At 38.9% G+C, this 15,033-nt stretch overlaps 1 protein-coding gene across 1 annotated transcript in view; it reads left to right on the forward strand.

Moving 5' to 3' along the window:
• Positions 1–2,995: 2,995 nt before the first annotated feature.
• fcho1 (FCH and mu domain containing endocytic adaptor 1) overlaps positions 2,996–15,033 on the forward strand; it is a 54,652-nt gene continuing 42,614 nt past the window's right edge. Inside the window, exon 1 of the mRNA XM_029430528.1 lies at positions 2,996–3,098. The gene's annotated coding sequence lies outside the window, so the exon portion shown is untranslated. The remainder of the gene's footprint in view (positions 3,099–15,033) is intronic.

Consider the following 15,033-nt stretch of genomic DNA (forward strand, 5'->3'; position numbering starts at 1 on the left):
TATGTATTCTAACTGTAACCTTGTGCTGTGCACCCTCACCGTCTTTGACATTATGATCCGTTGCACCCTGTCTAGATTTTAATATTGCATCAACACCTCCAGCAGAGGCCTCTCACTGCTCACTTCTTTGATGTTTAAGAGCAGTGAGTCATAACATCTGTGCTTGTTGTAGAGCTTTCAGTTTTAACCAAGACACCAGTGGCATCTACTTGAAAGAAATGGCCACATTTATACATTTAGAATAATCTTCAAAACAATTGTGACTGGTGAGTTGCAACCTCAGTCTAAAAAGTCCTAATCTGTGAATGTTTGCACAGATATTCAGCACCACTTAAACTAAATCCACTACCTGGTTGCTGGTCCAACCAAATACAAAATGTTAATATCCTTTCACAAAATTGAGCTATTTTTCTTCAATTACTTTTTTTTTCTTACAAAATACCATAAAATCCGTTTTAGAGGTTTGTCTTCATTTGACTGTGCCTTTATCAATTAGTCCTTATCCAATATTGATGCTCTTTTATTATTATCATTATTATTACTACCCACAGGCATATACTCAAGGCAGATGGTGTCCCAAGTGAGCCTTTAATGTGATAGTATCTGCCAATTTCAGCTTATCACAGATATATCTGTCTGATAAGCAACACAATTCAAGGTAGGCCTAATTTCTAAACAGTCCAAAGGAAAGCACTGACAATTTATTGTCAAGTTAAAAATGTCCAGCGCAGTACATATCATATCATATCATATGTATTAATGTTAAAATAACTTCCACTTTCTGCCTCCAATCATCCACAGCAGAGTAACTTCACTGGGCTTCACATTTCAGAGCAAAACATAACTGCACCACCAAATGTTACAGGTCTCATTGAAGGACTGATGGAGAGAACTGATTTACCTCCTCACTATCAATCAACATGCACCTCACCAATTTTGCTGCCAAAGCCTCCTCCAGGACGACTGTCAGCATCTCACCCATCTTAATTCATTTTGATAAGGAGGTTGACTCGGAGGTACATATTTGCCTGTCACTTATGCCCGGAAATATATATTGTGCAGATATGATGGACATGCTCTCTCATTATCCTTCAAGCTGTATCACATGCATACGTGTGGTGAATTGCATTGCCAACCCATCTTTTCAATAGCTTTTAAATGGCTAGATTTCATTGTGTAGGTCCTAATATGTCTTTTGACATGCAAATCACGGAATCAATGCTAACTCTGATGTATGCAAATGACATACTTCTTTGCTGCTTTCTGCTTGTAAATGACTGGTTATTTATACATTTCTCTGTAGCCATCAAGGAGGATGCTTATTTGTTTGCGAGAAAAAAGTATTGTATTCTGACTAAGATTATTCTGACTGACAGTGACATTATAATAGAAAACAAAACTGCAGATTTGTTTTATCACTTTTAAGGGCCATGTAGTGAATAATTATCACACTAGTACAGTGGGGACCCTGACGCTATAAGAGTCTATCCCAAAGACACAAAACAATTGAACAAAGACAGTGTGTTGTGGTTATAAATTACAGTTACTGTATGCAAAAGGTCATGTATATGCATGTCTCTTTGTATCGGTGGTAAACAACGGGTCTATTTAGTGTCCCAAGAGGACTGCATGGATATACAGAAGTCAATATGATAGATGAGCACTGATTGAGGAGGAATACGAAGCTCTGTTTCCTTATGTTCTCCTGATGCTGCCTTTTTAAAACCCCACTGAACCACTAGCAGGTTAGTCATTACAAACTCATGATGTGCAGCCAAACATTGTTTAAACTCACAGTTTTATTATAATAAATCTAAACGTTTCCAACCAGACCAAATATAATATACAAGGCTACATTTTGGGGAAATTAACCCTACATAATGATGTGCAAGACATGTATAATATTTTAATTTGATGAGTAAATATAAAGTATTTAAATGGAATAAGTGTAAAAAATATTTATTTGTTAGTTTACATAACTTTAGGGACAATACATATAAACATTGTTATATGGGAAGACTGCAACACTCATGCATGCTTTTGGATGGAACAGAATACACTTTATTCTCTACTTTTTGCATGCAAAAGGCAGAAATTAGTTTTTGGTTTGCATGTGCAAAATCTGCTATTAAAAAGGACTCATAAAAAACACATCATATCTCATCCAGACAAGACACAATAAAACATAAAAACACAATACTCATTAAAAAGTATTTACAATATTTAATGGAAACAGGGAAAAATGCTTCTCTATTGATGTTTTTCTTTGTACAGGGGACTCCGTACCTTTGCCCTGAAGGCAGTATCTCAAAGTGATTGATTCAAGTTATGCCTGTGCTCATCTGGGATTGTATCACTTAAGTGTTGGCCTGCTTTGCCATGCTTATATGACAGTGGGGTTTGTTTGCAGCCTGTAATGAATTCAGATTGAAAAACTAAACAAACAATTTGATAGACATGTTCCAGGATAAAAACAACAAAACAGATACAACAGACTGTCTGCATGTGTATATGTGTTGTACATGACTGTGTTTGCATTGGCATAGGCCTACAGTATAGATCTGTGAGTGAGCATAAGTGTAATAAGTGAGGCTATATGGGATCCATTTAAAACCAATTTAATCATCAAATAGCTTCACTGAGGGGCTGGAACAAATAGTTATATAAAATACATGCTACTGTCAGACAGTGAGAAGTTAGAAATGGGTTACATAAGTTATTAAATGACTAAACTTTGCTTTATTTGATATTGTTGCAGAAAGGCAGAATACAGAAGCCACGTCCTTCAGGTCCCTTACATTTCGTTTATACGTTCTGTATTTTGTGGGCGGTGCCCTGGAAACAAATACCCAATAGGCTTCAAGTATACTCTCTAAGCCCCGCCTTTTTTATGGTTGCTATGCCTACTACACGTTCCTCCCTGATTGACAGTCGGGGTAGCTAATTGGCGTCGAGCTGGGCGGGAGTTTGTGCGCACACTGAAAACTGCCTGCTGAATTTCTACTACTATGATCAGACCGCTCAGGGTGCATGCAAGTCTCGGATCGTGGCTGGGGATGGAAAATGTACTATAAACGCTGTTGGAAAAGTCTTTACAGGTAAATAATTATTCCTTGTCTTTTTTTAACCACCTTCTGTTACATGAATATAATTCAGAAATTGTCTCGAACGACTGAGCTAATGCTAAGCTATTAAAAATATCGAGTGGGTCATGCATGGCTGTGACATTGTTGAATTGAAACTGTCTGGCAGCACTAGTAGACACGTTTGTTTGACACATGAACGGAGGATATTTAGCTAACAAGGAGAAACTTAACGAGAGACAAGTAAATGTATGAGCTTAAAATATAGCCTGATGTAAAAGCAGAATTTAAACTTTATTAGATATTGTTCACTCAACATTCATAGAGGGTTTCAAAAGTAGCATCATCTGAATTTTTGGACTGAATTTTGATATTAGTCCTACTAACATGCATTAATTTCACACTCTGGCTCCCACTCTTTCTGTCATCTGATGCTTACTTAGAGTCATTTTTGGAGTTGGGTGGTGAACTTTTAGTCTGTCAGTGGGTTTGTGAACTAAATTATACTGGTCAAATGATCCTCCTGCATCCTGAGACAGGTTGGCTTTTGTAGTGGATATTTGTACTTGAGAAGTTTGTACAATCATGTGAACCTGAAAGGATTTTTGATTTTAATACAGGTATTAAAGAGTTTAAAACACCTGTTATATTGTGATGTGATTGACATGTACTGCACTGGACATTTTAAACTTGACAATAACTTGTCAGTGCTTTCCTTTGGACTGTTTATGAATTAGGCCTACCTCGAATATATCTTTGGCATTTATGTTCCGCAATGTGATGAGCTGAAATTGGCAGATAATATCACATTAAACAGTCAGGTGTGTGTGTGTGTGTGTGTGTGTGTGTGTGTGTGTGTGTGTGTGTGTGTGTGTGTGTATATTCCTGGATACCCTATGTGGATTCTTTGAGGTATGGCAGGTATTTGTTTGCCTCCATTGGAGAATAGTACTCAACTTGGAGACACACTGGCCCCACCTCTTGTAAACAAACTTCTACTCAGGATCAGAATAAACAGATCTTTGGACCATAACTTGACAATTCAGTTTGATCCTGTCTTGAATAGAAATGTAGTATCTTGCTGTGTTTTTGACAACACTGTGGTGTTGTGCCATAATATCAGGCAGTATCAATACGGGTCTATCTTTACCAGATAGGTCCCTTTTTCTAGTGGTCCGCCTTCCAAACAAAACACTAGAAGGTCGGGAGTTCAATACCAGGCTGCCACCATTGTACCCCTGAGCAAGGTACTTAACCCTGAGTTGCTCCAGGGAGACTGTCCCTGTACTTAGTTCAAAGTAAGTCGCTCTGGCTAAGAGGGTCTGCTAAATGACCTGTAATGTTAAACCAACTCCTAAAAATGAAATACAGTGGAGCCTGTCATCACTGTCAAATTGACTGGAAGGCCTTTTTTTTTTATGACAAACACTAAACAACTTAAATTGTCAACATTGTATTATGAATATGCCTCAAACTTTTATGGTTAAACAATATATATTGGGGATTTATTTGCATGCTTATTGTCTGACCACAATATCTCTGATTTCCTCTCAACATTTCCTGTCACGCTTTATTGTATGTTATCAAATGCAATAAGATGTGTTAAAAGTAATCTTTAAATCTTTAAAATACAGCTAGTCTATCATTTGTCAGCCAGTAGTATGATTCCACTTTGCCAGTATTTTATTAGGTAAAATATCTTTAAAAGCGAAATTTAAGAACGATCATTTTGGTGAGTTTTTAGGGTTTTGATGTAGACGCACCGTTTATTGCATCACTTTCAGGAGGTGCAACCGCTGTCTGGTAGCACCAAAGAAACCTGACTGGAATTCCCCTTTAACTGCCTGTTGGACGTTTCATTTCTCAACAGTTATAGCACAAGCCACAGTATTTGCATCTTCACATTGCAGCACAGCTGTCTTCTTGTGCTACAACGGACTGTCTGCCCGTGTTGTTTTTCTCTCTCTACCTCTGAAAGCAAATGGCAGGAGTTGAGAGTTGAGAGTTGAGTGCTGCTACTCTTGGTCTTTTTGATATCAAAGACGTAAACAACGTTTCCCCTGGTGCTTTGACTTCAACGGGAGATAGACATTTTCCTTGCTGACTGCTCAGAAAGTGAGTCAGGATGAGTAGGATGGAGAGAAAGAGAGTGAAGGGAGGGGTTCACTATCATTAAATAAGGAAAGTGCACCAATGTTGGGAGAACAGTTGTTTTTCTCACCTCCTTAGGTTACAGGCACAATCTTGGCAAGTCATATTTGGCGCTGGGTAGTTCTTGATGATCGATGTTCATTCCCTGACCAATGTGTATCTAAACATATGATTATGCTTAGACCAAAAGTTAGTTTAAAACAAACATGTATACTGGCTTGAATAAAGATGCTTTCTAGTTTTCATTTTGCTTTATTGATTGGACCTCAATGCTAATGAGATAGTACGAGAATGTTTATATTTGGTATAGTGGTGTGGCTCTGTAAATGGTGATGAAGTAATGAGTAATATCTCAACAAATATTTGATGGATTGCCATGAATTATCTGCAGATATCGAGGCAAAGACTTCCTTTTCTGTGCGCTGCTCATTGTTTACAGTCCGATTAGCAACCTGACGAGGACAACCGGTTTGTTTCACAAGTAGCCAGTTTATAAGCAAATGTTAAGCTAAGTCATTGTTTACTATCATCAACGATATCTGATGGGTTCCCAGATTGCATTTCGGCCAATGTGTTCTGCCTCTTTTGCTCTCCAAGATGTATGTTTGCCTGCATTCAACCAAAGCCGGCTCAATCGTGATCGGTCAATATTCCTCGGACTACAAATGGAAACCAGAACGTTTAGGAGGCCAAAATCTTGTCCCGAAGCCTACAGATTCTTTATATGAATGCAATAACATTTTGACTAATACTTTAGTAGCATTACAGCCTCACAAAACTAGCAGCATTGCTATAGACTCAATCGTGTTTAAACGAGCCACTACTGGTTTGTACTTTGTTGAATATCTGTTTGTGATGTTGCTGATGCATGAATTTGTCAGTGACTCCACATTGTGTGACATGTTTACTGGATTCAAAGTAGTGCCAAGACATTTCTGATAACGTGAACATTTAGAGGGGAGTTGGACAGTCTGTAAAAGCACTTAACATGCAATGCAAAGCTTGGATATTATTTTCTGATTCCAGTGTTGACACAATTTTACTTAGGATGTGCAAAGTGGAGGGATTTTCGATTTTGAACCCAAGATTTGACAGCCAGTGTTGGTGTCAGATGGACTGTGATTTGGATATTTATTGATTCACTGATGTTTGTTTTTATTTTCTTTATCCTAGTCAAATGGGGAATTCTTAATTCAAATGTACACATAGGATTACATTAGCCATTACAAGTATTCTCGTGAACGATACGATATAGCACACCCGTACTATCTCAGTAAAATGAATAGAAATGCACTCTGAAACTATAGAAGGGACACTTTGGACTCACTCCAGTTGAGATATGTAGTTACAGTTTGTCATTTAGGTAATCGCATAAAGTCAGGAGGCTGGCCGTCTGAGAACATGGTAAAAATAAAACTGCGCAAACCTCTGGTGACACCAGCTTTTGGTGCATGGCTGCTTCCTCGCAGCAAACAAACAATTACTAAACCTCAAACACTTCTCTAAAGCTGATGCTTTTCGAGCCCGAGTTTTCCTCTCAAGACATTAATTTTATGGCTGACAGAAAGAAGGTGGAAGGTGTGTAGAGACAAATAAGCAGGTACATTAAAAGAGCTCCCTGTTTTGCATTTATATTTGAATGGAGCAACAACATTCCTGTGCACACAGTTGCAGCCATGCATCAGCCGGACTCTTCCCCTTCCCTGATGACATCTCTTCTCCTCTCTTCTGACCCAGATGGATCTTCTTACTATTACTTATTGGGACCCTGCCTACCCTACTCCCCTATTGGCTTTCCTACATCACATTATGTGGTGCCAATGACAAATATTAATTATACATGTGTAGCCTCTCATATGTAGGCTAGAGTGCTGCTAGGCCTTCACTCTGCTTAGCCAAGCAGGGCAGGACCCTGAGGCAGGAAACAGTAAAGCTAACCTGTTACGTATTGAAAACACAAACAAAACTCTCAGCACTTTCAATTCAGACCTCTTGATTTACAGTGCAACACATTTCAAGTACAATTATGATTACCAGTCCAAAAGTTCAGGTGACTCCCGGTAACACCTGGCTGTGTAATCGTGTAAAACCACGACCTGTGCCTGAGGTTGTGAATTAACCCAGCCAAGGTCTCTTCTAATGGCAGATGGGAGGATCCCGGGGCAGAATGGTCCTGGATCTATTTCTGGGTTACTGGTTCATTTAGTACTCGGCTGTGCTTAAAGGCCAAAAGTAATAACTAGAGGAGAAAGAAAATTATTTAGTTGATTTGCTTAATAGCAGCATGGAGAGGGATTTCAATTTGAGATTATGTTAATTAAAAAATGAATCTACCACAGCCACAAGGAGGGGGAACTTAAATATAATGACAGGTTTAAACTCTGTATTCATTTACATGTTGGCTATATAATTATGTGAATAACCTAGAACAAACCTTAATTGGATTCATAATTTCTTATTTTCAAAAATGCCTATTTATCTTTTTATTATTCATAGGAGCTGAAACAATTAGTACATCAATGAACAGAATATGAATCTGCAACAATTTTAATATTAGAGTAATTAAGTCATTTGTCAAGCAAAAGTATCAAACGTTGTCTGACTTTCAGCTTCTCAAATGTGAGGATTTGCTGCTTTTCTCTAATTGTAAATTGAATATCTTTTGGTTTTGTGAAATATGTGAACTTGTCAGAAACACCTTTTGTGAATTACAATTAACTTAGGTATTTAATACCTTAATAATAGAGCATGGATTTAATAAGCAGAGGTGTTTTGCTGAGGGGAAACGCTATTAGTGTTATAAGTTAGTAGAACTCCAGCATCCAACAGCAAAAGGGTCTGAAATGCAGACAACATACTCCGTCCACAGAGTGCTGTACGCTTGTTAAGTTTTATTAATGTTGAACGTGTTGCTCTCGCCCAAATTGCACCAACTGCACGTCCTTGGGTCCTCGGCAATACATCTGCCAAGTGCGAAGTAGATTGGATGGATGGATGGATGGTTCTCGAGTTATGCAAAGGACGTACACACCCGCCCACAGACAGACTCCCGGCTTTATAGTTAACTATCAGATGAGTAGAGCTGGATCATCCGTCATCAGTCGTAACAGAAAATTAATCCGTTCATCATAAGTCATTTATCAAGCTAAGATGTAGTCGCAGTTTGTTTCTGTTTTACATCATTTTAATTGAATATTTTGGGAGTGTTTGTCAACAACCAGCGACAACTTTGTTAATCGATTTTAGTGTAAGTCACTTTTCAAGCAACAATATCAACTATTCCCTCATTTCAGCTTCTTGATTGTACGTATGTGATCGTAAATTGAATATCTTTGGGATTTGGAGTGTTTGAAGCTATTTGATGATGTTACTTTGGCATTCTTCTCTATTTTTGGACATCTTATAGGCCAAACGTTTACCATGGAAATAATCGGCAGGTTAAATTATAGCTTAAATAATTGTTAGTTGCCGCCCTAATTGTGTTGTTGGTTGGCTTAATAGCAACGTGGAGAGTTGTTGCCAGTGATTCCAAGGTTAGATAATGTTTTTTGTTTACAGTTTGACTACGTAATGATGTTCATAATCACTTCTTTTAAAGTGTATTTGCAATGCTACAATATCTTTTCCCCAATTATTTAAGAAATATTCGATGTCCTGTGTATATTTCTGATTCTTAAACTAGTGAAGTTTAAGAATCAGAGTAGTTAATTAGTTTAAGTGTTTATGGGTTACTTGGAATAGAAGAGAATAATACAGCTGTTAATTTGTCTGTCCTCAGATACAATAAACTGCAGTGTCAGACTTTGCTCCGTCTTAATTCACAGCTGCAAACATACTCATCTCTAGCTGTGTATGGACGTTGATGTGTATTATGAGAGTGTTTGCTGTCACGCTGTTTGCCCTCTCGCACAGCTGGTCATGCCAAGGCTTGGAAGTGATGCCCTCCTGGCACGTTGTCATAGACTGGACTGGACTGGGACTGTATGCTGCAGTGACAAAAGCACATTCAGGGCAGGACAATGGGGAGTTGACAGCCTGGGTTGTGTTTATTTCTCTGCTTGTCTCTCTCTCTGCCTCCTATCTATTGTGTTTGCTGTCTCACTGGTTCTCTCCTTCGGTCTCAGTCACTGAAGGCTCGGGCACACGCTCACCCAGCAGCCTGTTTACCGCTTTAAGAGAATAAGCTGTGTGCAGTGATGCTGAAGCTGCTTTGGTCATTAAGTACAGGGTTGAATTCTGTCATTAAGTTGATGTGATTGTTGGTTCCAGTGTGTCATCGTTAAAGTGCAGGCTCTGGTTTTAGTATTTTTGTTGACACGTTTGGCTTTGTGGGCTGTGCCTACAATTTGGGGGTGTTGAATTTGTTGTTGATTGATGCAATCATCTTTCTCCTCATAACAGACACAATGAGTCACCACCAGGATACTGCATATCGAGTAAGATCAGGGTCGGGTGCAGACAGTTGATCTGTATTTCAGCTTCATACACAAGTTTATTGACTGACTTCTGTTGTTGTTGTTTTGATGAATAGATTCATCTTTTTGTTTATAAGATGTCAAAGTGTTCAAGTAGCAGTCCAAAACCCAAAGATATTTATATTAAGGTGATAAAGAATAGAAGTAAACATTTAAGAGATGGAACCAGAGATTGTTTGGCATTTTTGCTCAATAAACTATTGACATGATAAACTGATTATTGTAATTGTTTAGATGGAGCGATTAGTCAATCGACAGAACTTTTTTTGATAATTGATTCACAATTCAAGTAAGATTTCAAGTAAAAAGAAAGGGATATTATAATTATAAAAATTAATCGATTAATTGAAAATATTACCTGCAAATCAATTAATAAAAGAAAGTAATTGCTAGTTTGAGCCCTAAAATGGTTCTTGATTCATTTTCAGACATGTCTATGATTTCCCCCCCCGCCCACCCCCCTGTGTATGAGCACTTGTCATGTGAGCAAAAGTTCACATTTAGGTCACATGAAGACTGAAAAGCATTGAAAGCTCTAAAGCGTTTGTAAATTGACCTTTTGAGCCTCACCATATGTCGTCCCCAAAGGTCAAGTCCTTCAGCGCTACAGATCCCCCTGGAGTTCATGTGTTCGTGCTGACAGTCAGGTGATGATGCAGACAGGTGAATTAAAAGGAGAAACTCAATTGGATGTCATCGGTACAGATGCACTGAAAGCTCTTGTTGGAGCTTGACTGATCAGATCAACTCATAGGTTTTATTTTCATGAAAGAAAGTACCACATGTCCACAGTGAAGTCTTGCTCTAAATTACCAGCCGCAGCAGTGAGTCATGCCACGCTGCGAGATGTAGCAGAGGACTGCAGAAGGCTTTCCGGTGGCGGTGATGGTGGGGAAATTAAGCCTGACACAAAATGATCTCTCCTCCACGCTTCTCCAAATCAGGTTTAAAACTAATACTGCGGGACAGACGAGTCGATCTGCAGTGCAGTAGACTGTAAGCCTCCAGTTGCTTCATAAATTCAGTTTGCCCTTGTCCTGCCTTTCTCAGAGCCTCACACATGCACTTGAGAAGTGTTTCAAATAATAACCATTTTGAAGATGTTTTTTAAACGTATAGAGGTGCAGCAAATGATTGCTTTAATTTCCAAATGATCTGTTGATTATTTATGGGATTAACTGACCAAAGTAGTGAGAAACAGTTTCCAGGGAATTGTCTTCAAATGAACGGTCAGTCCTACCACTTTTGGTCCCGACTGAAAACAAACAAACGTTCATGTTCCCCGGAGGACGAATCCTACTGACATCTGTGATCCCCTGACTTTTCCTGTAGCCCCACCATGAGGTTGACATTTATGATTTTGAGTGAAATTGGTTGAATTGCCATGAAATATGGTACAGATATTACTCTATCCCTCAGGGTGAATTGTAACCCCCTTTGTTGATCCATTAACTTTTCATTTAGTGCCATCATCCAATCAAATTATGAATTTATCCCATACTTTGCTTTATGACCAAAAAACTAATCGCCTCAGCTGTGCTTTGTTTTTAGTGCTAATTAGTATGTTGGTATGTTTACACGCTAAAGATGGCGTACATGGTAAATATGAATGTTAGCATTGTGATGCATGTTATCATACTGATGTTAGCATGTAGTTTAAAGCACTGCTGTGCTGAGCAGCCTAACAGAACAAATGTTATCGCAGTACTTAAGAATTTATAAAGATTGTTGTCAATTAATTTTCTGACCGTCAACTAATTGTTTCAACACTAATGAAAACTAGCAGCTGAAATGGATGGACACCATTTGTAACTAATAAAACACACCAAACTGTAATGATCCCTCTGTGCTGTTTTAATTTGAATCTGAATCTGTTGCTGCATGTTTTAGAGACACTGCCACTATGTTACTACACTTTTTGTCTCCTCTCTTAAGTCTTATTGAGTCTTATTTATATTTACCCGTCTGATTCTGTGTGACAGCTGTGTTTTTATCTCAGAGACAATCCACTCACCTCGCTTCACTCCTCTTTCACCTCTACCTGTCCGGCTTCTTTTTTTTGCTCAATTCCTTTGTGTCATTTTCTATCTACCTCCTGCTCTTCTCACTGAGCTCGTGACAAATGTGCGTGTTCGGAGGTTAGATGAAGCGTCTTTATTCCACACTCTGCTGTGTCATCACATTTAACCCAGTTCCATTTTTATTTTGCTATTTGAATCAGAGGAGGAAGCTGTACTTTGGCGCTTTCAGTGACAGTGCTAGGAGTGACATGGGTAGAAATTCCTGTCCAACCTCCCTCACCTCTTCTCTCTCGCAGAGGAGTGAGAGACGCAGGTGGAGGTGGTGGGGAGGCAGGCGTTTGTGTTGACATACCCGCCCATCTTTCAGAGAGACGTCTGTCAGTAGCTTGTTCGATGGCAAAAGAAAGACAGAAGGGAAATAAAAACAGAAATGCTTCGTATGGGTGGAAAGGATGCACCATTAGTTCCTGCAGGAATTAAATAGGTTGTGGATAGTGTTTTGTCTGTGTAAGAGAATTTCCTTCACTCCTTCCCATCTGCTTTTTCTTAAGCTTTTTTTCATGGCCACCATCTGTGTGTTGTCAGGCAGTGAGAGGGTGGCAGAGAGCAGGAGAAAGCAGTTGGTGTGTCACCATTGATAACGCTGGTTGCCTTGTATCACCACTGTCTGTCTGTTGATGATATGATCCTCATCTCAAACCTTGTGTCTTATTTTCTTACTTTACTATCTGTGTAACTGTGCTGCTGCTCCGTCTCGCTCCACGCTCTCTCTGCTTGTGTCACCGTTTGACCTGTCATACATGATCATCTTGCATAAAAAAACAAGGGTCGATCCAGCGTGATTGAATGTAAACGGATTGGCCGGGAAACAGGATAACAAGACATGGGTAGTATGTCTTTTTTGTGTTTGCATTTAATTAAGTAGATTAGCTGTTTCCAAACCAAAGAGTAAGATTTCCCCATCGTTTATGTTCTTGATTTGTAGCCATGCCAGTGGCGTGGTTGAAGGGATTGCAACATTAGTCAGTCTTTCCAGCACTTTGGTCCAGACTCAAATATCTCAACAACTACTGGATGGATTGTATGTTTGATTGTTTCTGACTCTGACACTGATTTTCCTCCAGCACCACCATGATGTCCGTGTGGACGCTTATTATTTCTACCCTGAGAAAAATCCTGTTGGGTCAAAACCACTTGACGTTTTAAATGATATATCAGACTAAATAAAGACATTTTTAGATGTACCCTCTCCTTGCTACGTGCTCTGCCTAAGAGCCTGAAGACTGTTCTTTTATGTGACCATTGTTTCATCTTCGGCTTAAAGTTTCCTGAATTTACTGCATTAGAAACTTACTGGGCCTTTCTTTTTAACTTTGGTGCAACCCTTCCCTTTCTAAGATCATTAAACCTAGATCTCTGTGTAGGAGTCTGTTCCTCTGTCCTAGATTACCTCTGCATCAATGACCAGACAGATTTTCTAAGAATCCTGGTTCACTTGAAACCACCGATTAGCTGTCATTTTTTCATTTTAAGAGGAAATGGAATCTGTGAAGCGCTAAGTTTAGATGACTTAGTACAATTTGTGCAAATAAGTTGTAAATGGCACTGTTTTTCTGAAAAAGTGCTAACACGCAGCATTGAAACTATGAATTAATCTGTCAGTCTGTGCCCTGATTATATACTTGCAATGTTCATTTGCACTCACAGAAGACCTGCAGCCTTCGTTTAAAAAGAAAAAGAAAATAGGCTCTGCACGTTATTGTGCTTAATAATAGGCTAATATTCTATTATTGGAAGAATAACAATAATTACATTTTCTTACACTGAGAGCAATGCACAGAGGCAACTCAAAATGATCCCATATATTTATCTACCTGTTTAGTGTTTGTGTCTGCAGTAGGTTGGAACTGCTCCTGTGATTAAACCATATGTGCATGGGGACACGCACAGCAAGACCAACATTTGTGCAGGCATTTAATTTCTGAATAAAAAATGATCTTGAGCATGAGGAATCAAGGTCACAGTGTGTCCCACTTCTTCTCTGGGCTTTGTTTGCCTCAGAGCTGATTTCAGCTGAACGTTTAGTGAGAACCAGATGGTGAATGCTGCATGTCAGCTACTTCTGTACATCCCACCGTGGCTGCTATCCACATGGGGTCCCAGTGCACACCGCTCTCTGTCTCTGTGTTTCTGGATAGTGCTGTGTCAAAACAGTGAGGATTCAAACAAAATTACTAATTAGCTTAGATCTACAGTATGTTTCAATATGCTGCACCAGGCTGTCACAATAAGAGAACAAGAGGCCTCTGTCATCCCTCACCCTCTCTCTGCCCGCCTGAAAACCATCTGGTGGTTTGGTGAGAAACGCTGTCCCTGCATGGGTATTTTGCATTTATTGGCAGAGGTCTGGTGACCTTTAGAAATCTCGCTTCACTGATTGGCTGTAGTTAAGTTCCTCTTTGGTTTATTATTTAAGGCCTAAATTTTCTGCAGAGCTTTGCAATATATGGACTTAATGTCATAATCAATCAAATTTAGATGTTATATACATATTGGTTATATTCACATTAAGATATAGTATATGTTTTGTCTTTTCCTGGTCTAGAATGCTGCGTCATTGCTACTTTCTGAATAGTGGTGTGGGAAAAAATGGACTCCTGTAAGAATCAAGATTTTTATCTTCTAAGATCACAGCTTCTTTTATTTTCTATAAAAACTCCTATAGACACTTATGGACAGTAATCCTACACACCAAGTCAAAGTTGTGTCAAGAATGATTTGTTGAAAAATCACACAATTAAAATACCAGTTTTACAGTCTTAGATTTGCCTCTGTGTGTATTATTGCAATCGGTTGATATAACTTGTACACTCTTTACTCTGCCTTCATGCCATCATTTGCAACACTGCCTTTATTAGCAGACTGCAGAAGATACTGAAATAATTGACTGAATCGATTTCGAATTTAATCGCTGTGACCTCAAAATCGAAAATGATTCGAATTGTGAGATACCGAAAGATAGACTGTTGAGTAAAATGCACAGTATATACATCGATAATCAGTATCTGTAAGTTTTCATTGAGTGCCCATGTTTGTTCCCCCCAAGTTATGAATATCTAACAGATTCACTAAATAAGTAGTCCGAATTACATATAATCAAACTGAGAATAGTGTGTGTGTGTGTGTGTGTGTGTGTGTACGTACACACAGTCAGCAGAATAACAGATAACAGAAACCCTGTATGAGGGCAGCCCTGGGGAAACACTTGCATTAGGATTCTCTTGGAAAGGGCACGACCACATT

The sequence above is a fragment of the Cottoperca gobio genome, chromosome 4 (assembly GCF_900634415.1).
Source record: "Cottoperca gobio chromosome 4, fCotGob3.1, whole genome shotgun sequence".
Taxonomy (NCBI): domain Eukaryota; kingdom Metazoa; phylum Chordata; class Actinopteri; order Perciformes; family Bovichtidae; genus Cottoperca; species Cottoperca gobio.